This window comes from Maylandia zebra, linkage group LG20, assembly GCF_041146795.1.
Source record: "Maylandia zebra isolate NMK-2024a linkage group LG20, Mzebra_GT3a, whole genome shotgun sequence".
In the NCBI taxonomy this organism is placed as follows: domain Eukaryota; kingdom Metazoa; phylum Chordata; class Actinopteri; order Cichliformes; family Cichlidae; genus Maylandia; species Maylandia zebra.
The window spans coordinates 22,331,845-22,357,192 of NC_135186.1; the positions used below are offsets into that span (position 1 = coordinate 22,331,845).

At 43.1% G+C, this 25,348-nt stretch overlaps 1 long non-coding RNA gene across 1 annotated transcript in view; it reads left to right on the top strand.

Moving 5' to 3' along the window:
- The first annotated feature begins 16,201 nt into the window (after window positions 1-16,201).
- Window positions 16,202-25,348, top strand: part of LOC143414212 (uncharacterized) — a 32,736-nt gene continuing 23,589 nt past the window's right edge. The window contains exon 1 of the long non-coding RNA XR_013094717.1: window positions 16,202-16,323. This is a non-coding gene — a long non-coding RNA (uncharacterized LOC143414212). The remainder of the gene's footprint in view (window positions 16,324-25,348) is intronic.

A 25,348-nucleotide genomic window follows, 5' to 3' on the forward strand; every position in this document is an offset into this window, starting at 1 on the left:
AGAGAGGGGGTCTGTCTTTTATAGTGAGATCCCACAGCTGATGTCGATGAGGTCAAATTATCTGTCACTACACCTGTCATACTTAACACTTCGTACCAGCTCCCCATGGCCTTACGTGCTATGTCCCATTCTGCTGTTCAGTCCTTACTATGAAAATGTGCCAAATGTGTGTCCCTGTGTGTACACATGCTCAGATTGCAGGTTTTTACTATTTGCTCACTTGCTCAAAACATGCTACCACTGCATGCACTGGCATAGTACAAATATTGACTGTCTGCTACCCTGCATGGTCACAAAGCGGAGATCTGCATGGGTAAATGAATGTATGTGTGTGTGAAAAGGGTATAAATTACAAATTAAAAACAAATAACGATTGAAATACTAGTACAATGCCGTGGACACAATACACCAGGTTCTAGGATCAAATGTCACTGGTGTTAGTGGGTATCGGAAATGAACTTTCAAGGCCAGCAGTTAAGCACATCCTCCCACAAAAACTAGAGGAATGAAACCTTGCTAAGGGTTATGTGAAGCCACAACAGATTGAAGAGCAAACTGTGATTTTAAACACCAGTAATAAAAAATCTCCTCCTTTGTTGAGTTTTGCAGTAGCATTGCTTGGAGAGACCTCCTTAAGAGTTAAACAACCATCTGAAGTAACTGTTAAAGGACCAGCTTCCTTGAAATGTAGCTTGTCAGTTCTGACCTTTATTAGGATTATTGTATGTGGCATTTTCTTGCAGATATTTGGATAACATACTGTAAGGGTGCTTGACCTGAACAGTTAAGTGTTGACAAGCTGATGCCCCTCTTTTCCCCACTTTTGGGGTTAAATGGGAACAATATGAGCTCCTGAAGGGTTAAGCAATACACTGCTGGGGCCGTGCAGCCCTAAAGCTGGGCATAGGGCCAGCTCCACTCATAAACATGGAGAGGTTCAAGTGTGTGTATGTGTATATGTGTGTATGTGTATGTGTGTACATTTATGTGAGTGTGTCTGCCTGTGCCAGGGACAGCCCAGTGACTCACAGAGTACAACCCTGCCCCTTTGGCAAGAGAAGAGCAAAGTTTTAAAGAGACACGAGCCATCTTCGGAGAGAGAAAGAGAGAGTCATTCAGACCGAGGCACAAAAGGAGGCGCTGTAGAGCGTATGTTTTTCCACTTTGCTTGAAGCGCTGATGGATGATCACACAGTTCTCATATCCTGTGGAAAGATGTCAGTCCTCTACCACAAGCCCTACTGGGAAACTAAGAGGCCACTGTGTGTCATACTATAATACACATGCACACTCAAACACAGACATTTGAATTTGAAATTCTAGTGGAATTAACTCAAACAACCATGCAAAACTGTTAATAAGTAAGTAAAAACATATTTAATGTTATGTCACCTTGTCATCTTATTGCATTAGCAACCAACAAAATAAAAAAGACAACTGAAATGAGTTACATGCATCTGCACTCAACCTTTCGTTAAACTTTTTTTTCCCCTTTCTTCTCTCTAAATTTGACTGTCCAGTCTTTCTCATTTAGCACACGTTCACTTTGTCTTCCTCGCCTTCTGTCCTTACACACTCACGCAACAGGCACCGGGCCAGCTGAGTCACGTCTAAATGGCGTGGAGTGCGATTGCAGCTCACACTTACATAACCTCTGTCTCCACACCACTGTCATTAGAGCAGCTCGGCAGAAGGGGCGAAAACAATTCTTTTAAGTACTCTGTTGCCAGGAGAGCCTCACGACTCACCTTCTCAACCGATTGCGTGCGTGTGTGCATGCTTGCCTGCGTACGAGCACTTGCATGTGTGTGAGTTCTGCTCTGCGTGTGCTCATTTGTGTTTCTTATAACATCTGCTCCTCAGAGTTAGAGTGGGTTGTGCTTATATGTCAAAGTGTCCTTGGGTAAGCTACTGAAGCCCAAAAAATTGCTCTTGATGTTGAGGCTAGCATCTTCCGTGAATGAAATGTAAATTGTAAAGGAGATTTTTACTGCTTTTTTTTATCTGAGCAAGTAATGAGGGAGTTAAGTTTCTCTGCTCCTCTTTGGACAGAGGGAGTCGACATTCTGGCAGCCTTTAGTGTGTGTGTGTGTGTGTGTGTGTGTGTGTGTGTGTGTGTGTGTGTGTGTGTGTGTGGAGAGAGAGAGAGAGAGAGAGCCTACATTTTGGCAGGCTTCAGTTTATACAGATGGAGCAGCTCTCGTTGGATAAACCACAGAAAATTCCTCCCACTGTCCAAGTTAGCACTTCTTAGGGAGAGAACCATGCACCCTCCCCTCTATCCTGCATCGCATCCTTCCACACCTAACCTCTCCCCCTCCCTCACTGTCCCTTGTGATCCCCTCCAACGCCTCTCACCCATCTCCCATTACTACACCACCACACTGGGCATCCCAGGAGGAGAGTAAAACAGGCCCTGCTTGTCGAGCACGAATAAGGCCGATTACTTTCCCGGCTCTTCCTGTACTGGAGCGGCCAGACCAAAGCAATCAAACTTGAAACAATTGGAGGGCTGAATGGGACTCTCCTCTCCTCCCTCCTCCTCTGCTCCTCTTGTTTGTTACCCTTTACCTACACATGTACCGTCCATCAAACACTCTGCTTCTAATAATGACAAGTTTCTTTAAAATCTGGAGAAGTGATTATGTTAACACTTGATCTTTACTACAGAGTGAGCTGAATCATGACCAGTGTTTTTTTTTTATTATTTTTTTTCAGAGTAATGACACATCCCCTGCTTTTCCGTTTAACCTCAGCAACCTCCATACTGGGCCAACTCCTTACCTCATGTGGCTGGTGTCATGGCTCATTCACTGCGTACAAATGTCTCGGTGAAATGTAATATCATTATATCCATGATAGCTTTACATTGGACTCGGGGTCTAAATCGGCAGCATGAGTAAGTGGGGGCCTGAGTGTGGGAAGCCCCCCCCCACACACACACACACACACACCCTGAATGTAACAGCCTGTTTGTGATGAATTAGTTCCGAGACTGAAGTGATTTCAAGTTACTCTGCAATAAACAGAAAAAGAGTTTGAGTTCGACTTGTCTAGGTTAGCAGACTTTTGAAGTAAACTAATGTCAAGCTAAACAAATGTTTAATGGGGGAGTGTTTCCACATAACACACAAACACACGCACGCAGCCAAAAATGATTTCAAGGCGATGCTGCTCTTATGCTTATCACAAATGACCTAATTCCTCGCCGGCAGTGTTTTCATTGCGCTACAGCATGTGTTTACCAGTGGCAGACTGCCTCCCCATTAAAGCTGCCATTCCCCTGAGGCCACAACACACATCATTAAGACACAGGATATGGACTCTGACCATGGCATCCTACCTCTGCCTGTAGCCACATGGTTCCTACCTGTAAACCTTATTATATGCAACCATTTTTCTGTCTGCCTGGCTGCATGCCTACTTTCTTCTTGTAAGTTTCTTTCTAGACCAGTTGATAATATATTTGACGAGATGGGCTGAATTAATGGTTGTGACAGGACTGTGCTGAAAATGGCATAGCAATACTGGGTGTGGAGGAGTACTGCCTCCATCAGCTCCATCAGACTCTAATGAATAGCTGTCATCATTACAGCAATAGTAGGCGGACCTGCAGGTTAACCCCTCACTCATCTGAGAGCTTTGTGGAATTGGATTGCAAATAGGTGAGCTGGTAAATGCTGCACTATGAGTTATACAAAGCTATTTATACATGCAACTATTTATTTATTTTAAAAGCCAAACAGAGAGAATAATGGAGGTGAGAATGTGGAAACCCTTCCAAAGTAATAATAATAGGTGCAAGGCTTTAGCAATTTTGAAACAAGACCAGAGGACAAAGTAGTCGACACCCTGCTGCAATATGCTATCTGGAAAGTGTACTACTTGCCCTATAAGACACTAAAGAAGTGTAATGTGCTCATAATGCATGCAGTTAAAGAAATCCCCCACCCAGTCTGGATGCTGTTCTGGCTCCCCCACACGCCACCATCCTACCCTGAGGCCAAAGCTCCCCAGCTCCCCAGAATGGAGTCATTAGCTGGGTGCTAATGGTTTCAGACTTTCTAATTGAATGGGAACCCATTGATCTGTAGGTAGAGAGAAATGGTTCTTTTCATTGCCTCAGTATGGCCCTGCGCAGCATTTGTCTCCATTCAAAATTAAAGGCTTTACACATTGGAGATGTAAGATTGAAGTAGGAATATACACACACACACACACACACACACACACACACACACAAACACACACATATGCACAGAAGTTAAATCGCAAAAACTGTGAGCTCATGTGTTTACTGACACACGCAAGCACACTGACACACACACACACACACACATGCAATTGCTGTGCTGTGCTGTGTGTATCCTTAAGGGCTCGCATTCGGAGATGAGCAGCCTTTAATCTGTGTTCGCTCGCAGAGTTGTCCTGGTGGGAGGCTATACACCTCACATCTTTTTAAACACTGCAACAACAAGGGGTTGCCCGAGGCAGCTGGGGTCAAGGAGGCAGCTTAGTAGAGATGTCAACTGCCGAGCAGTCTCTGTGCATGTTGGAGGTTGAAGTGCACAGGGCTGAAAACTACTGTAATACTGATAAAGGAATGTGGTAGATATTCCAGCAGTTTATCCTTCATTTGCATTGAGTGTAAACACGGATCACTCATCTCTGCTTTATCTCGTGTCACTGATAGGTGATGTTGTTTTTGCATGTGTTGTCTGGTAACTTTGCTCCTTTGAGATGATGGAACGATTCAGATATACACACAAGAAGTGAACGCAACTTCTGAAGCGACCAGTAAAAAGCAGGCAGCGGGACTGGTCATTAGTTATCTTTTAAACTTTTCCACAAAGTGAATCATAATGATGTTAAATTTGAAATGATTTTATTAATATTGTAACCCAACCAATAAATGGTTGCAGGAAATTTGCACGTAGGCTTCTTTTTTTGTCTTCATAGTCAGACACAGAGTTACAAAAATGGTAAACAAGTTTATTATTGTAATGATTACAATCATTAATCACTATTGCAAGCGGGCATGCAGCGCTAGCTGTTTTAGTTGCATGTCTCTTAGTATTATTTTTGAACAACTGCTGAACTTACTTAATAGGTTTTTATTTAAATGTCAAAGCAAGAACAATTGCTCAGGATTGGTGTGTGTGTTTAAGAGACAAAGCCAGCTGGTTCTGGTTATCAAGCTGGAATTCACTGTAAAAATTACAACATTTTTTTTCTCTCTTTCCCCCCAGTCCTCTTCCCCAAACCGCACTTGCACACATGCTCTTTCTCTCTCTCTCTCTCGCACACACACACACACACACACACACACACACACACACACACACACACACACACACACACACACACACACACACGCACACACAACCCATAATTATACATCTCCATTGCTCTATGAGAAGGCTCTTGCTTTAGCTACTTCTTGAGAATATGTATTTTTCTGCTAGAAAAAAACACAAAACAAAAAGCAGAAAACGTCTTACTTAAGCCTGCTATTCGAGCATTAACAGACAGCAGAAGAGACTGAACCTAATTTGAAAAACAAAAGACTTTCATATAAATTTATAGCACAGTTCTATATACAGTAGATAATGAAAAAGTCCTACGTCACAAGCCTGAGCTTGTGTCAGGTTTAAAGACAGCTCTTAGGAGCTGACTGACATCATGTCTGGGAGGGTCCTATAATAACATCTCTCTCTCTGGGCAGATGATCTCAAGATAAGTAGTCTGTGTGTGTGCGTGCATGTGTGTGCGTACTTGAGATTGTGTATTGATGTATATGCCTCTTTATGTCTTAGTGATTTTCCATGATACGTTTGCATACGTTGACGGCTAAATGAGGGGTTGTGGTGTAGGTACGAGGTTAGCACAGACTGAACGATATCGGACGTCCTCGTGAATCTTAAAACCACTGAGTGCAGTGGTTGTGTGTAAAAGTGTTACGCATCTAAATCGGTGTGAATATCTTTAAAAAGGGATAAACAAAAGATCTTTATTGATGTAGCTGGATTTTTAAAAGCTTTGAAGAAACTATTATAAAGAGGTTTTTCTGTGGCCGACTTTCACCTATGCCAGCGTGTTGCATCTGGTAGCCATTTTGTGCCAGCAGTAGAGCCAGAGTTTCCAGAGAGGTAAAACCACAGTGGCAGAAGGTGGGGAATCAGCAAGAGCCCACCCAAGGGTCGTTAACCTACAACAGGCTTGTTTGACACAATTTACTGAAAAATACATCCAAGCGCTGTGGTTCTTTTTATTGACAACAGCACATGTATACCTGAAACCTGTGTTCAGTGGATGAATTTCAGTCAAACAAGGCCCACGTTAAACACAACGTGCATCTGATTAGAGCAGCAGCTGTAGGACACTAACAGATTTCTCCCTGTCATTTCCTCCTGCATTTTCACTGGATCGTTTTATTACCCTGCAATAGCCTGGGGCTGTACCAGCCTATGATCCAAGTGTGAGTTGGGACGTGTGCGTGTGTTTCAGCGTGTTGGCGCAGCGTGCCTTCATCTCTCCACCCTCCAAAGTCCACTGTCAATAGCCTCTCTGGACTTTGCCAGGCGACTTCCACTTGGAGACAAACATTAGAGCAAAGCCTGCCTGCATGCTTTAAAGTCACACTCTCACTCTCATGCAGTGTCATACTGAAAAATGGCAAAGGTGGGGCACATGCAGTGCTGCCAGCGTCACTGCTGGGGGATAAGAGGGAGTAAAATGGACAGAAGGAGAGGATGTGATAAGAGCGGATCACCTTTATAGTCTGAAGCTATTCGCATTAAACCACCATGCTGACTGAACCTGAGCCAAGTTTTTTTTTCAATGACGTCTACGTTCACAGGCTGCTTCACATACGGCAGCGAAATGAAAAAGGGCCATTAAAGTGCATTTTAAGTACTCCTAAAACAAAACAAAAAAACACCCAGTTGATGCTTAAAGCAATCAAAAATATAAGCAGAAGTCTTGCTCCCGGGATTGTCATTGGTTTAACCTTGATTTGATATTATAGAGTAGCATGAAATTGACTCTTTCAAAGAATAACCACAATATTGCTTTGGCCTGTGCAGGACATTCTTTCAGAGGCAGTAACCCTCAGGTTAAAGAAGAGAAGTCTGGAAAAATGAGAAAGACACTGACAGAGCACGAGAAGGAAACATGAGATATTTGAAAAGTGGTGAGAGACCCGGAGTGGAATCGGAAAGTAAGGGCTAGAGATCAGGAAGAAAAAAAGAGAGATGACATAAACAGACAGAGCAAAACAGAGATGGAGAGCGATTGAAGGTGAATTGCAATACCGTTCTGGCTCTGGGCCTTGCCTCTGTTCTGGAGTCTCTCTTCCATCCACAGTGACATGTGGTTTCACGGCCATTACCACACACATTATAGTGATATGTGCCATAATGTGAGGCATCCATATGTACTCCACTCTCTGCTGGCTCCATAAAACACACAGGCCCAACTGTTTATGCTGTTTGCTGGTGTCAATGTGTGCTGTTAAGCCTAATTTAACTCATTCTTGTCCACGGAGCATCGACTAAGTCAAGCAAAAGTTAGCGAAAGGGTGCGTAAAGATTCAGATGTAATGTGTGCACTTTTTGAACAATGAAATCTCTCCTTCCAGATGTCACCATCTGCACATTATTTAGTCAACAAGTCTATAATAAATGTCCAAGTTGGAGCAAACCACAAAATGACAAATAGAAATGCTTCACAGAGTCACAATAAAATCTTTCCTCAATTCTCTATTGTTGTTTTCTCTGGGTGGCTGTCTCTCTCTAAATATACGTGTGTGTGCGTGCGTGTGTGTTTTGTGCATGTTTGTGTCCTGTGTTGAGGAACAGAAGGTCTCTGCAGGGCTTGCCTGTGTGGGTGGACTCTGGGATTCACCGTGAAAACAAGCGAAAAGCCAAGGACATTTCCTAAGTTGGAGCTTGCACCATACACTACAGCGTCTGGTCATCTGTGCTACATGTGTGTGCATTTATTCAAGAAAACTGAGAAAAGTGTTTTAGCATGTACTCCTATATTATAATGCTTAGTAGTGTTTACAGTATGTGTTTACTGGAGATAGATTTGCATGTCTGCTTGTGGCATGCAGAGGAAGAAAAGTGCCTAACCTCTGCCAGCTCCAGCTTCCTATAAAGGCGTCAGTGTGGGCGTGCAAAAAAAAAAATAAAAAAAATCTACTTATCTGTCTCAACTCAGATGATTATTTTGTCAATGCAGACTGGTTGACATTAAGCCTTCACACAGAGAGCTAGATTGTGTCCTTAGGTCTGATAGTTAGACAGTAGCTGTTGAAACACTGCTCCACAGTCTGAGCTGCAGCCAGATAAGTGGAAGACAAAGACACTATTATAGTGTTACACGTGGCCCAGAGACATTACAACTCATCACAATGGCTTAGTGCTGCAGGCCGCTGTAGGAGTGGGCCTGGATAAGGTCTAGTTGCAGATCCATGCACAGTAACTTTGTTTAACTCCAGCTAATCTGTCACCGTGTGATTTATGGGAATGCTTTTCAAGATTTTTTGGATGTATTTTTTCTGGTTATGAGGCCAACTTTTTGGGTTCTGTTGTCCACACCAGTTGTAGACATACTGATGTTGCCATGCACAAAGCTGTACTTTTAACATTTTAGTTTTCTAATTTGAAGGTAAACTTGCCAGATTTTAAAGTCTGTTTGTACTTGCGTTACTTGAGCAAACATACAGTGAAGATATTTGGTGGGAAGTCAGCTTGAACCCCCCTTTTGCCTTCAGACCTGACAGACTTCTTTATACATAGATTCAGCAAGGTGCTGGAAACATTGCTCAGAAATTTTGTTCCATGTTGTCATCATAGTATCACACAGTTTTGCAGATTTGTCAGCTGCATATCCATGATGTGAATATCCTGTTCATTGAGATCCCAAAGGTGCTCTATTAGATTGAGATCTGGTGCATTAGCCTGTTGGAACATCTGTACGCTGCGGTCATAATTAGATGGACATGGCCCGCAATAATACTCAGGTAGGCTGTGGTGTGTAAATAATGCTAAGAAGCCCACAGTCTACCAAGAAAATATTCCCCAAGTCATTATACCATCACCACCACCATACAGTAACCAGTAACTGTTTATTAAAGACAGAATGGATCCTTGCCCTCACGCTGTTTGCTCTAAATTCTGACCCTGCTGTCTGACTGTCAGACCAGGCGTCAGTTTTCCAGTTTTCTATTTTTGGTGCGCTTGTAGCCTCAGTTTGCTGCTCTTAGCTGACAGGAGTGGCACCTAGTGTGGTCTTTTGCTGTTGGAGCCCATCTGCTTCAAGGTTTGATGTGTCGTGAGTTCAGAGATGCTCTTCTGCATAACTTTGCTCTAACTTGGTTATTTGAGTTTCTTTTAACTTCCCATTCTGCTCCTGACAGCAGCCAGGTATTTTCTCCAGAGAACTGCAACTCACTGGATATTTTTTTTCTCTTTTTATGACCATTCCCTGTAAATTCAAGGGATGGCGAGGTGGGAAAATCCCAGTAGATCAGCAGTTTCTGAATTACTCAGACGAGCCCGTCTGGCATCAACAACCATGGCACATTCAAAGTCACTTAAATCTTCTTTTTTTTGCCATTCTCATGCCCGATTTGAACTTCAGCAGGTTGTCTTGAGCACGGTTACTCTCCGGATTTATGCCTGAATCCACTGAGTTGCTGCAATGTGATCTGCTGACTAGATATTTGTGTTAACGTACAACTGAACAGGTGTACCTAACAAAATGGCCTTTTGTCTACATGAAGAATAGATCTCTGTAGCATGCTTTTCATTTCTGCTACTAGATAGTGGCTCATAGCTAAAATAGCTGCTACTAGCATAGTATCCATGTATCTCTGATTAAAGCCAGAATTTAAACTGCCTTGTGGATAATGTAAGCATTAAGTTTAACAAGGAACAACGTGCACTAAAAATCGAGAAGCAGTTCTGTTTTTAATCGGTTACATAACTTACTCTTTCATTATGATCCACTTGCTTGCCAACTGCTTTTTCTCCCTAAGCGTCAGATTTTGCAGTTTTGTCAAAGTGTCTCACAAATACTCACAGGATGTCTTTTGCTGTGTCTGTCCAAACCAGTACTGTATAGAAGCTGGTTTTGGCCCCCCTTTACACCACTGGGATAATCTTTTAAAGCAACATATGTTAACCAAAACCACAATATCTTCCTAAAAATAGTGAATCTAAACTGCAAGTAAAATTAGTTGTAAACACCAAGTTAAAAAAATTAAAAGCAAAACAAATTGTGAAATGCTAAGCTTCCAAAACAGGACACAAACCACATTGCCTTGGTTGACATGATTGTGATTTACACCACCATCACTCATTCTCCTTCCTTATACAGACTTTGGCCGTAACACCAAGGGACATCTTGTGCATATCTTTGTGTTTTGAGTGGCTCCTGAAAAAAAAAACAGCGGCATTTGATGCCCTGTGATATGGATGCTTTGACTATTCCCATGATAACCTTGCTGAAGCAACGGACAGTAATGGATCTCTTGTAGCTGGGTCACCTAATGTCAAGCACAGGTCAAAAGACTGCGTTTACACTGCAAATAGTACAGTTGGGTTAATTAGTGGCTCATCCTTTCCTTTTGTTTCTCAACTGTCTGTAGGGTTTCTGTTAAAAACAAAACAGTTGACAGAAAGAGCTAGGATGGTTGCAGTGGTGTTTACTGCGCATTACTTTAGCATTATGCATGTGCAAGTGCTATGTAAGTCTATCACACTCCATGTAGTTTTATTCTCGATTGCTGTAAAATTTAATTTCTACTTTTCTGCTCAGTTAATTCATGAATTACCTGCAATAGTCATTTTATATGTCATATCTAAAATCTGCAAAGTTGTCAAATAAATGTGGTACGGTACAATATTTCCATACGATCCCTAGTAGAAGACATGTATACAATAAAATAGTATGAATCTGACACTTTTAAAGTACCTTCACGTGTTTGTTTGGGGTATAGTGCTTAAGAAATACACTCACTCCTGCTTAAAAGTGTGTATGGGTATTACAATATAGCCTAAAACTAACTCCTTGAAGCATGCAGCGTTTCACACGAAAAGCATCATGACAAAACTACTATCTTTCATATTTTTTGACATAACTGCCAAAAATATTAAGCACTCCTGCCTAAGAATAGAGAGACGTGACATGATTCAGAGGTAAATGTATTCCTGCCTCCTCTTGGTTATGAGCTGAATATGAGCAGAGGGGAAATAAAGGGATAATACTGGTGGTGATCAGGGCCTGGTAGAATGGCCCATGATGGAGAGCTATAAATAGCTTCACTTGGACACTCTTCTTGGCTCTTGCCCCATCCTCCTGCACCACCCTCTGCTCTGCTGTCCCACACCTCCATCCTCCCTCTATCCTCTCCCTGTCCTTCCCCATTTCCACCCCCTCCCCGCATGTCTCCATCCCTCCCTCGTTCCCATATAGCACCTGCTCTGACACCTCCTCTGCCAACTGGCTGATGTCATTTTTTGGTACCGGACAGACGTCCTCACGCCTAATTCTGTTCTACTAAATGGCAGCCAGTGCAGAGATGACCAAGTTTACCCACACACACAGACACACACGTTGCCTCCTCAAGGATGTGCTAATCTCACGACACACTGGCCATGGCGTGACCATTCGAATTTATTTTGAATGCTTAAGAAATCCCCTGAGGTGTTTGGACATCTTGGAAATGCATTTAAAACCAATATGGGCACCTGGATTAAACACTAGGGCTTCAACTGATGATTATTTTCATTATCTGTTAATTCTTTTTCCTTACTTCATTAGTCATTTCCAGCATAGTTTCCCAAAGGCTGTGGTGACTTAGCCCAGTTGTTTTTCACGAATAGTTTGTAGTTTTATAGTTTCGTACCAGTTACATCTTCAAGTAGTTACATCTTCAAGTCTTGTTATCTGATCGCTATGGATATTTAGTATATAAATTTAAGTCTTCAGGAGTCGAGAGATGTTTGAAAAAGAGATGCAACAAAGATCCCAGTCTGGATTTAAATCAGAAGCTAAATCAGAGGCTACCTCCCCAGGTTAAGTTTACTTTATTACTTTTCATCACTGATAGCAGAATCTGTTAGTCTTCTTTCACTTCTGCATGGTCCAGCCAATCAGTGTGAATAAGTGCACTTTTAATTCTTTTAATTTAACCTTAACCCAGCTGCTAAAGAGCCCACAACATGTGTGTAAGTGTCCACTGGCCATTCAAGAGCTTTTTTTAGCCTTCATTGCACACATCATCCATATGGCCTCTCATCAGTTGTGTCACTGACCCCTAACTTTGTTATTGCCACATAGGGTCCTGTCTCCTTTAAACACACTTTGCATACCCTCCGTCTGCCTGCATTTCCTGTCTGCATCGTCTCTGTTTCCCGTGTTCTTAAGCTCAAAAGTCCTCCATTGGGGAACTTGCGGCAACAGCATCCCCACTTCTTGTCCACTTGACTCTCACTTGGATTAAAGCGGAGACTTCGAGACTCGCTGCGTCTCCTCGTGTCTGGGCTCATACAAATGCAAATGCAAACAGGCAAAGGTGCACGGCTACAGAGTGCCTTCATAAATGTAGATCTGCTCTATCACATTGTACCATTTCAATTTCTCTGCTTTCTATTGTCACGCTGCCATTCTTTTTAATGGACTTTTTCATTTGCTCACGAAAAAGGCAGCGCTTTTCAGTTTACAGCAAAGAGCAGTTCTGGTTAAAATAACAGGAATGGACCTTAAATTCAGTTTTACTCATGTTTCTTCTTTCTTATTTTTTTTTTTTTTTTTTCTCTTTTTAAATGACATCAGAAACAGCAGTATGCGACATTACGTGATGGCAGAGCTTCAGTTCATCCTTTGTCATTTTTTTTTTTTTTTTTTTTTTTTTTAAATAAATAGGACAGGGGGAATGAATGAGAGAAAGAGGGGGAGAGAAAGAAAGAAAACCAAAGGGGAGAAGAGACGGTGAGAAGGGGGGGGAAGAGAGAGAGAAAAAAAAAAGAACTCCTGGGTCACCTGTATGGAGAAAAAAAAAAAACAAACAAAAAAAACAAACAGAGGAGACAGCAAACAACAAAGAGCAACATAATAATAGAGAAAACAAAGCACCATCACAATAAACTAGCTAGTCATAGATATCAATATTTACTAAATAATAAACGATATTGTGCAGCACGCAAGATAGACAGCGCACAGTGTGCTTTGAGGCAGCAGCCAAGAAAGCTTTAGTCCGCGTCTGTGAATACCCATGTGTGCATACCTGTGTGGATCAGCATGCTTGCATTCCAAAGGTTTCTCCATGTAATGATCTGCTAGGGAGTGTGGGGGGGCCACAGCCCCGTCCTCCAGGGTGTGAAGTGGGTATGGAGGAGATCAAAACTCCAGACATCCAGAGGCCCCCAGAACACAAGAGACCATGGAAGACCAACAGAGGGGCAGCCGCGCCACTGTTCCAGTAAGAGCTGAGGAGAGTCCCAGATGAGGGCTCGCCCAGCAGCCGCGGAGCAGAAGTCAGGGGGAGTTGCAGTGACGCGCCCGTGAGCTCCGCCGGCCCCCAGCTGTGCCTGAGTGACCGAGCCCCAGGCCGAGAGGCCGGGGGCACCCCACCTCCAAAGGGGCCCGAGCGAGCCCCAGGCCCCAGGCCCCGACAAGCGGTCGCCAAGGAGTGAGCCGGTGTGTACCCGGACGCCCACCCCCAGATACAAAGAACCACCAACACACCGACACCTGAGGGAGTCCGCCACCGGCAGGGGAAGTGGTGGTGGGTGGAGATAGGCCTCCAAACCTTGGAGGGCCTGAGGTGTCCCCAGAGAGGTGGCGTCTGATACCCAACCTGACATATAGACACAGACATACGGGCACACACAGACACAAACATCCATTCCCACCCTCATGCTCTCATATGCACTCACTCCACACTCAACCAACGTGGAGACAGACATAAAGAGACGCTGTACACACGATCACACTCCCCAAGCGTACTCTACAAACCGGGTCTAGGTACCCTTGCCCCTGGAGGGGGGAATTGCACCCAGACCCAGGTGGTGTTACCCTTTTCCCTGCGGTGGGGAGAGGCAGACCACCCCGACTCCGCAGCAGCAGGGAGGCCCCACACCCCAGACCGCAGTCGGACGGCCAACTCCTCCTACTAGCCCTCCCGCTCCAGCAGGCCGCAGAGAATGGGGGTGGGAGAAGACTCCAAACCTCCCTCCACCCGCTCATTGTAGTGTTGATGCATATGTGTTCTAAGGTGCAATTAAAACCCAGGAGGGCATGGAGCTACCTGCCAAGGAGCAGCAGGTAAGCGCATAGTCCCTCCTGCTAGCCCTCAATGACTAAGTGTATTTAAAATTGAGAGGTGGGCAACGACGTCAGGGGTGAGGTATACACCCTGATGGTAATTTGGACTCCGTGATTGTGCCCACCCCCAAGATCTTATATGTATGTGTAATGAGAGTGTGAATAATGTGAATGTCTAAGTTGTGGGATAAAATTGAGGCAGAGGCAGCCAGAAGGGGACGGGGGGGGGGGTAGCCTCCTCTGCACCCTGGTGACATACCCCCACTCCAAGGCCCTGCATGTGTGAGTGGTTGTGGAGGAGCGGGAAGAGGGAGGCAGCTGGAGATGGGGAGGGAAGGAAGGGAGGGGCAGGTAACCCCTCCCTGGGGCCAGCTCCCCCGCTGACCCCAGTAGGCACTCCCACCCTTCGCGACCCGCCAGGGAAGGGGGGCCCAGGCCCATCAGACCGGGGCCCAGTGCAGTAGCGCCCTCCGGCTCCACAGAGCCCTGGACAGTCCACCCAACCCCACCACAGAGAAAACTGCACCCACCCCACCATCCACACATCTTCCAGACTACATAAGACGGTAAACGCCCAGGCTGAGATCTTCCTCCACCTCTCCTGTATCTCCCCCTCCTGCAGAGAGTTCCTGAAGAGAAGAAAGCTCCTGCAAGATGTGACCATCCCCCCCACCAGTTGAAGAGCCCCCAGGCGGCTCGACGCACCGGCGGCACCCTGCTCCAGGGCCGGGCCCCCATGCACCCACCCGCCCACAACCCCGGCAACACACCAACCAGGACCCAAGCCCCCGAGGCCCGGCCCGGGCCCCAGCCCAGAGACGGAGCGCCCCCAGAACCTCACGCCCATCCCGGACCCACCCAGGGGCAGCCAGGTTGCCAGGTCAGTAACCCACGTCCGTCAGCACAGACCCTCCCCTAGCCCCGCTGCACGCAGCCGCGAGGAAACAGTCACCTGAGAGCCAACAGAGCCCCCAACCGGACGTGACCGCTACCCCGGGTTGAGCCCCCCAAGGAAGATGCCTCCGGGGAACCCCCCGACGCCCTAAGCCTGTCCCTACCCCCTCACCAATCACAACAGTGAAGGCGGGACCAAACTATGACCCCCCACCCCCACTAGGTGATGGAGCTGATAAAAGGGGCCCAGAGCAATTGATCTAATGTGGTGGCAGAGGCTCTGTCAAGACTAATGTAATCTAATAGATAATTTCTATATTGGTTTCTTCTTTCTTATAACATCTTAATTACATTGGCTATTATTTTGCTCTTTTTGAGATTCCTTTTTTCACCTTTCACCAGTGTCCCTGTTTTTTCTCATCTGTTAGACTGTTATAGTAACGGTACTGATTTTTAAAAAATACAAGCTGCTCCTGCTCTGTTTTTATTTATTCCAACTGTATGAGAGCCGATAACTTGAAAATATACAGAATTTTGGAGGACAACTGGATATGTTATATCCCATGATGATACATTACAAACAAAAAAGTGAAAGATTCTAAATGGATTTGCCAAATCTGTTAGAAAAACATTATTTTTTCCTTTGTCCACAGAACAGGGAGTGTAATTCATTACCTCTTTCTTTGAAACAGCGAAACTACATTTCTGTTTATATATTTTCCAGCTGTGAGTTCAGGGAGGCTAGATCATGGGTCTGATGTAATTAATGTATTTATAAGCCAAAAGAGAAGGAGGTGAGTGAATGACAGTAAGAAAGGAGTAAGCTGAAGCCCTCAAAGTTATGGAGCCACTGAGTCGTTCGTGCCTGGAGCCTGCTAGTAAAACATTTTGACCCCCCTCATTATCGCCCATTAAGAGGATCAGGGCTCTCTAAGACAACTTGTCTGTTTACTTGACTTTTTTGACTTTGCAGGCAGTCATGAGGTCACAGTTTGGAACCAGGTCTGGCTGGTTGAATCTGGAGCTGGTTGCCACTTCCATCCTCTGTCATCCTCACACGGCTATGACAAGGGCTTGCAACATCAGCTGCGGGTGAGGCTTCGGTTTAGGAGGAGGAACCGTGAATCACAGTACATCTCCCTGTGTCTTCTCTCTCGCTCTGTGTCTGTCTGCCTTTTATCTGTCTCCCTCTCAGAGATATATGTGCATTCGCGTTTATTTGCGGCCAGGCACAGTCTAAAATTCCTTGAAAAACCACAGTCATCATCATTCACGAACCCCCACCCTAATAACCCCTCGCAGACTAACTTGTACACTAACACACGCACGCACACACATGCACATTATAAAAACCTTGTTTATTTGAGGGAACTGAAAGAAGGCCTTCCTCATCTACTCTTCTCTTCTTTCTTTACCAGGAACCGTGTGTGCATGTTAATGTGTGTGTGCATGCAAAGAAATGCGGTTTATGTCCTGTAAAAAGAGAAGACAAATTATCTTAAAACTTCTTGAGTTTCTGCCTAAAAATCTTCAAATTTTCACGTCAAAATATTATCTCAGCAGACTGATCTTAAGCAAGAGGCAATCTCCAGGGGTGACTGTTGAAGCCAAGGCAACGGTGCCATTGCAATTCTACAAATGGCCACTTGAGGCCGGCTCTAAAACCCAGTCAGTCCCAATAGACTCTCACGTTAAAATGGCCATCTGTATACATCTGCCTTTGTGCTGACACTTTTTATGATCTGATGTAATGATGGTGATAATGATGATGATGGTGATTAGCACTGTCGCTTCATAGCAAGAAGGCTATTGGCTCCAACTGTGGGGCCCCTCCATACGAGCATGAATAGTTGTCTGTCTCTCTTTGTTACCCTGCGATAGACCCGTGACCTATCCTGAGTGTACACTACCTCTTGCCTTATGGCAGCCTTTCCCTAACCCCTGTGACCCCTAATTGGATAAGCATTTAATAAAATGCAGTGATTAGTAAATGTCCCAGGGAGGGATTTGCTCTTTAAAATGTGGCATAAATATTCAGCCAAGAATGAAATAATTAGGGTTTTGGCAGTTAAAATGTATTCATGAAAAAACAGGAAATTCATTAGCTTATTATAAAAAAGAAATCATCCATTCATCTAATACCAAAAAATGGTAAAGAAAATACAAAAGGTCATAGGTCTGTGTCACTATAATGTTCTGCTAGGAGACTTTTCTGGCCATTATTCCGCACCATGAATCACAATATTCCCCGTTTGATCGCACACTGAGTTGATCACTAATCTCAGTTGCACACCTTGAATCAGTGGTTATTGATGGGGCTCCTGTGCCACTGGACATGCGAAGTACAATATTACTATAAATTAGTCTAGACAGCCGTGGACGGAGATTTTGTAAATATTGCATTGTATTGTATTGTACATCTCTTATTCTTCTTTTCTGCAATATGAAAGGATCTCTAGCTGACACTTCTATCTTGTAGAAGCCGCAAGAACAAAGGAGGTGTTAATATCACAGCAGGGTTGTCTCCGTGTAGTATTTCTTCTCCTTTGTTTGTGCTATTTCTAATGTGCTCGTATTCCCATTTGTTTACTTTACACTGCATAGTTCGCATCAGCAGAATTCTTTCTAATCATGTAGGCTACATGCTGCTCATGTTGTGGACTAACAGTGGTGGTGTATTTAATTTTATGTGAGTATAGCAATTAAAAAAACAAAAAAACAAACAAAAAAAAAAGCTTTCAGATCTGGTTGGGTCCAGATTGCGCCAAGCCATCCTCTTCCTGCTGTTTATTTATAATCTGGTCCATCTCCTGACCTGTCCTACAGCTTTCTTTTCCTCTTTGCCCCTTCACTCATGTCGCTATTAATGCTTGGTCATTCTTTCCATTAGTTCACACGCTTTTTTTCCCCTGTTCTGGTTCTGACAACGTGACTGCTTACCCTCTTGTGTCCTTTGAGAGCAGGCTGAAACAAAAGTGCTGAGTTAATTTCTCTAAAATTTTCCACTGAAACTATGAGGTGAGGGCCACCAGCATCAAGTTTCGATGTTGTAACATGCGTTAACTGTCCCTTCGTCTCAAAGTGAGTCAGGTCAGAATGAGGAAGAACTGAAAAAGAAAACGAATTGAGGCAGCAGATGCGTCTTCCCTTCCTCCAGTTCCGATAAATGGCCACTTAATATGCAGGTTGCAGGTTAGAGAGTGATTGGTTTCATGGTAGAATGCATATGAAACACAACTGTAGGAAAAGAAAATTTAATATAATGTGAAATATTACATTTATTGTTTAACTAGGAGATTAAATGTTAATGTTAAATTAAACTGTAAACGCCAACTGCACCGGGTTTTTGTATGGTTATTGGAAAATGCTCCATCCAAAAATGGTACTTAATTTTTAATAGCTGAACAGGAACATTTACAGCAACCGTGTTTATGCTTTTTGAACACATGCTTTGCAAGCGTGTCTGTATCTATATATATATGTGTGCTCACATCTTTGTGACCACATGTTTGGCACAGTTTAATCTTATCAGTTGAAGGATTAGTCTCCTTGACACGCTCATATACACTGCAGCCTGTACGACTACTTGTAAAAGACTTGCAAGTGTCTGCGTGTGTGCTGCACTAATATCTGTGATGACATCACCTCTCATCACCAGAGGGACTGGAAGGGTTGGCATGGTAAATCATTACCTCAGTGGCTCTCTTATTATTCAAAGTTACCACTGCTGCAAGTATATAGGCTAGCATAAAGCCCACAGACACACTAGAAGAGTCTGAGTATCCATATCTAAGACATGTTTTAATACATGTTTTTCTTTATTTGTTGAACCAAAAGATTTTGTAGTAAGAATTTGACAGATTTGTTGTAATTTCCATTAAAATAGAATAGAATAGAAAATAATTCATATTCTTCTGCATTAATTTAGATTTATTTATTCTTATTTATTGCAGTTCTGGTTGCTAGTGTGCTCTTTTAAGAGATTATTATCCAAAGATTTCTAAATGATATTAGCTCACATAAAGCATCTCAGACATGTATATTTTATGGAAAATTTTATGGAAGTTAGCTAAAAAAGACCTAATAATTAATAAATTATAGATGCAGTAATCCTAATATAATGTTGAAGATTGTTTCTACCTTGTGAAGCTTTTAACCGGATATATTCACTATCACGACTCCAATAAAACTATAATTGTACTTCTCAAGGTGCAAAAAATGTCCTTTTGAAACAACACTTAATGTCTTAAAGCCCTTTCTTCATGCTGAGCTTCATTCTCAGATAACGACTTTAGCCTAGTCATGATCTGAGTGAGTGCACGTGTACAATAGCTTTTCCACTGTGTAATGCTTTCAATGTGCTGAATCAATCCAATGTTCAGAGTTACATTTCTAGTTTTCCCCTTCTTTATGTTATTTTGAGCTCAAGCGAGCCCAAGTCATAGTCACGTTGATTTTGGAGTTCATCAACAGGATGCAGCTGATGGAGAAGTCAAGGGCAGTTTCACAACTTCGATATGTTTGAGCTGCTCGAGAACTTCCCATATGAGCGCAATTCAGCTGCAAAGGACAAAAGTTAAACTCTCAAGAATGTAGTAATATTATAGTTTTGAGTTACAAAGTATTTCGTGTTCTCTCTTTTCCCGTTAATCTATTTTGCTCTCCCTCTTTTGCTCTCTCCTTCTCTTTGTCTTTCTGAGAGTACAGTACAGCCGCGGATGGGTAATTACTTTGTGCTCCAACCCTAAAATAACACGACTGGCCCAATTACAAACTGGGCCTCATTAAACAGCCTTGCAGAATAGAGGGAGAAATACTAGACCAATCAAAACAAAGAGGGAAAGCTGAGATGTAAGGAGGGACAACATTTAGCGTTTACACAGCAGGTGTTGACTTAACTTGTGTGTCGGGGAGTGTTCAGGTGGCACAGTTGAGCGCGGTGCATGCCATGTCCTGTCCTGGCCTCGCAGTGTTATGTGTTCAAACTGACAGCTCTTTGTTCTCAGTTCTTTCCACTGACAGCAACAGTGCCAGTAGGTGCTGCTCATTTCATCACACATTCAGATATGATCCTCAAAACGTCACTCCCATATGTGCACATATATTTATACACGCTTTCCATTTCGACCCATGGCCTCTAGTGTGGTCAGGGCCGGGCTAGGTTGGGTCTATGCCCACTTATGTAGCTCTTCAAAGCAAGCCAGAGAACGAGCACACTGTACTGGGGAAAGGAAGTGTAAATATATAGCTGTTGCTGGCATACCACACGGCCTCACTATACATCAATTACATATGGGCTGCACAAAATCATACAAACATCTTCATATATATTGAAAATGTCTTAACGCAGAGTCGTCTGGCATTGGGAAAGCCACTCGTGGATGATGACATGGTCACAATGTGCGTCTGCCTTTAAAATCCAGTCATGAACTCTAAATTCCTAGAAACCTAGAGGTTTCTGGTGTAGATATGATGCTGTTATGGTTAGACACTGTGTCCCAAATTAGACTAAACCTCCTTTTCCCCCACTGACCAAAGCTTGACAGAAAAACCCTGCCAGTGCTTTCTGTGTAAATGTATCCTTGCATATCTGTTGCTGCTGCTTTTGTGTATGTGTGTACGTACATGCGGGTACGTGTGTGAATGTGTGTGTGGGGGTTGTTTGGTTTATACAACATGTGAACATGTATGAGTGTATTTATATACATAAGGCCAAGTGTAAACTATATTGCCAGACTAGACAAATGTTTTTAAGTCTTTATTTAATTTTTTGTCTCTACCACTTTATGACAGCAAACAGTGTTATGTGGCAGTGAAAGAGAAGGTTTGACAGCACTGCTGATCAGACAAGATAGAACATGGTTCTCACTCCCAACTAAGTGACTTGGACCTGGCAGAAGGCCTGAGGAAATTTTCTTGGGAAACATTTGAAAATTCCTTTAACTAACTGAATTGAGTGTTGACCCCGAACACTTTTTTAAATGACAAAACAAGATTTCAAGTCCAGGATTTAAGAAACAAGCAAGAGCTAAAAAGTTATGCATGAAAGGAGAGGAAATCAGCAGAGGGGTGTTTAAAGGAGTGGGATAGCAGAGAAAGGGGTGGTGGTTAAAGGAGATGGGGCACTGTGTGTTTGTTTCAGTGCCTGGCACAGCTTGGTCTGGTTATGCTCCAGGCCTCTCTGGGGGAGCCAAGTCTTCTCCCCGGGCGCTGCCAACTCCCTGTGGTGGTGTAGCTACATGTTCAATTATGCTCTGGAGCCTGCCTGTCTTTACCTACGCCTCACAGAAAAACAGCCTCTCTGCACGTGTGTCACAGAAAGCGATTAATAGAGATCATGATGTGATTTTCAGCACGGGAGAATTCATGTGAATTAAGGCTTCATTCATCAGGGTTCACAAAGTGCAACAAGAAAGGAATGCACTACCATGGATTTCACTCAGCCACAGTTCATGTCATACAGCAGAAAGAAACCACGGGAGCGTTTCTTTTCAATTTCAACTTTTCCCTTTTATCCATCATAGTTGAGAACTTGTGTTTCCATAGCGGAATGCTTTAAACACTCACCTAACAATGAAAAGATCACCAGTTTGATTCTGGGAGGAGATGCAAATCCCTTGAGGATTGTACCAGGAAGGGCTAAAAAAAGGGGTTAAAGTAAAAAGAAATCAAACAAGCAGAGCTAAGAGCTGATCAGTAAAAGTCCCATACTCTGAGCAGAGACATTAGAAAACAAAATCATTGGATTTGGGTGTTTTACTGTTCAGCACTCAATCATATACTGACTTAATGGCTGCCAGTCCTCAAAATAATCTTGAACTATATTCCAGTACACCGACACAACATACTTTTTAATTGTTTTAAAATTGATGTACATTCACTTGAAGTCTAGAGTATGGAGTAATAAGGAAAAAAAGCCATCGGTTGCTTTCTCTCATAGTTTACATGAAAACAAAAGGGAAAGTTGAAGGTTTTGTGTAACATGACAGTGCAGAAACATTGTTTTCAGTTTTGATTTTCCAAAAATTAGAAAACTCAGTTTAGGGACAGCTCATTCTGTTGCATGTCTTTTAGAGTTTGTTTTAGATCAGATCTCCAGAATTGCACATGTTGAAATTTTTCTAAAACAAGAACAGGGATACATGTGCCGGCGGCACGGAGTGTGGACGCATTCCTGTGGCCGCGTAAGTGTGTGCATGTGTGTGGCGGCATGGCGGTAAGGAAGCATCCTTAAGAGGAGGGGGAGCAATTATCACTGCCAATAAAACAACAACAAACAAACAATCATTGTTCTGGGCCTTACCTTGTTGTACCACACCCCTCTATAAACCTTATTTCATCAGGACAACTGACACAGAGAATGTGCTGCGCTGTGCTGCCTAAGCACTCTCCCTAACTAGCATGTATGTAGCTGGCACACTGCTCCCACGTGTACCTGTGGGTGTGCTCATGTCAATTACATGCATGCACACAGACGCAGCAGTAAGAGCACATGCCTGTATCGTATAGAAACATCCGCCCCAGCAGTGATTTCAATCAACACTACAAAGGTAACTTTGCCATTTATACATCTTGTCTTCTCGCAAGATGTCTTCTCAGCACAAAAAGACACAGGGCACATGAAGTATTGATTTTGGGTTGTATAACCCTGTGTGTGTGTGTGTGTGTGTGTGTGTGTGTGTGTACAGTATATTTGCGATGGGGCTAGCTTAGCCGCTAGAGTCACATGATAGACGAAAGAAATCCACAGTTTTGCATTTCTGTGCTTTTATCTTGTTGATGTCACCAAGAGGAAAACTGTCTTTGCTGTTTCACTGGTGTGATATTACTGTCTTTCGGTCACGTTAGGATGATATCAGTATATGATATGAGGATAATAAATTGCCATGATTGAAATAATTCCCAAAACTTCTAAATCGCATAATTTATCAGTGCGCAATACCATTTATGGCCAGAGCATGCTTGCAACGAGTAGTTCTTGTAACCACACTTGAAGGTGTGGTGAAAAGCTTAATGAGAGAGGCATGACACAATAATAATTCACACAGTGCGATACTGATGCATATTTTCAGGCAGTCTCTGCTGGAAAGCATTAACAAATGTTCCACTCATTTGTACACAAGAACCAAGACAAAAACTAGTTCTGTAAAGAATTAAAATCAGCTTGAGGGAGAAGTTCAAACCCTACCCTGCTGGCAGATTTATGCCGAAGCTGCCTGCTGAACTACCGATCAACCTCCCCTTCAGAATTCCAGATATCATTGCTAAACAGTGAATTCTGGCAAGATGTTTTCCTTTTCTCCTTCATCTGTCTTTTGATTGACTCGACTTAATTGAGCCACAGATTGAGGCTACAAATTTGTACCATGGAGAAGTTTTGGCGCAGCGATTGTGCCTCAGGGGACCTTTCTGTGTGGGATTTGCATGTATGGGTTCTCTCCATTCTCGCTACGTTGGCTGTAGGTGTGAGTGGTTATCTCCGTGTGCTCTATTTCCAACGTAAAATTTATGCAGATGTCTAAAATTTAAGTTACACATGCTACTGTAAAACATGTAGTAGGTCATACGCCACATAAGGTCACGGCCTTCTCATTACCAGCACAAATGATGACTTATCCCATTGAGCTAAAGAGGCATCATAGGTAAGAATCACTCGCCACTGGTTTATATCTGAAGGTCAGAGGGATAGTTGTGAATTTACACTTTAGGGTTGAATTTTAAGTCACAGTTGCTGCAGAGCTCGAGTCTATCCAGCTGCCATTGGGGACAGGTGGGGTCCAATGCTTATAACGAAAGCAATGCTTGTACTTTGTTGTGTCAGCTCTGCTATAGTTCCTTAAATTATTTCTCTGCTAGGATCACGGACATTCTTCAGTTCCTTAAGAACATCTTGAGGACACAAGAAAGGAGAGCTCTGACAAATCTGAGAGTAAAAAAACACAGAGGCAATCCTTTTATCAATGATATGATAAATACTGGAAAACATCCAGTAGTTGGTAAGATATGTTTAATCAAAAACCTGATGATATATACAAGAACTGATTTGCAAAAGCTTGCAGTCTCACATAAAGCAGCAGTTGTAAATGGAAGACCTTCATTGGCCTATCTCGTAGGTATATAAAAGATTTTAAAAATGTTCTTCATTAGGTGGGTTCTGCTTGGTTCAGTGGGTGTTCACCATGCATGTGTGCATGGGGTATCTTCCAAGTGTGTATCCACATTGGTGTGTACGTGCATACATATGTTTGTTCTGTGGAATATCCCTGTAGACCGCTGTTTTTTGAGGTCTCTTTACCCCAGTTAGCCCAGTCACTGGGGAGCCACATTTGTAAACATGCCTGGAGAGGCCCGCATCGTATGTTTGTGTGCACAAATTTAAACATGAAGTCTCAAGAGGTAATTTCACTGAGTTTGTTTTTTCCCCCGACTTTAACAACATATTGAAGTCACATATTTGCACGTGTTTATGGGGAAATAGTGTGTCTTTTGTCTGTCTTTGAGCTAAATGTTTGGAGAATAAACAAATATATTAAAAATAATGCATCGTGTTTGATTTTTCTGCAGCTGAAAAGAAGAAATTAGCAGTCTAGTTAGGTTTTGAAGAAACTGGATTTTCTTTAAAAGGGTTAAAAGTCAACATTTTCAGTCCGGACTTTCTTAAAATGACTTCAGATCCCACCCACCCGCTTGTCCCTTTGAGGTTTTCTCTGTCATTGCGTGCTCGAAGTGTTGAACTGGGCTCCTGCCGGTTTGTTTGGAGCTGTCCAATCAGGCGTGTGAGATCTGGACACAAACTGACATCAAAGACATGACACTGCCACCATTCAGAGTCATGGCCTACTTCTCCCTCTTGCTCTCTTTCTGTCTTTCACTCCCTGTGTCTCAGAAAGCAGTGAAAGTTAAATCCAAACAAACTAACTTCACAGAGGTAACGTCAACTCGATAAATGACCGTTCAAGTAGGCAAACACTGAAAAATAGATAAACATCTTCCAATGTCTGAAGGTCTATATTCAGTGTAGGTGGTTATTAGTGCAGACACTCCTTATATTTAACTGCTGGGAACTAACAGGACTATTATAGACCTCTTCCACTAGACCAGTATAGCACACTTTAGC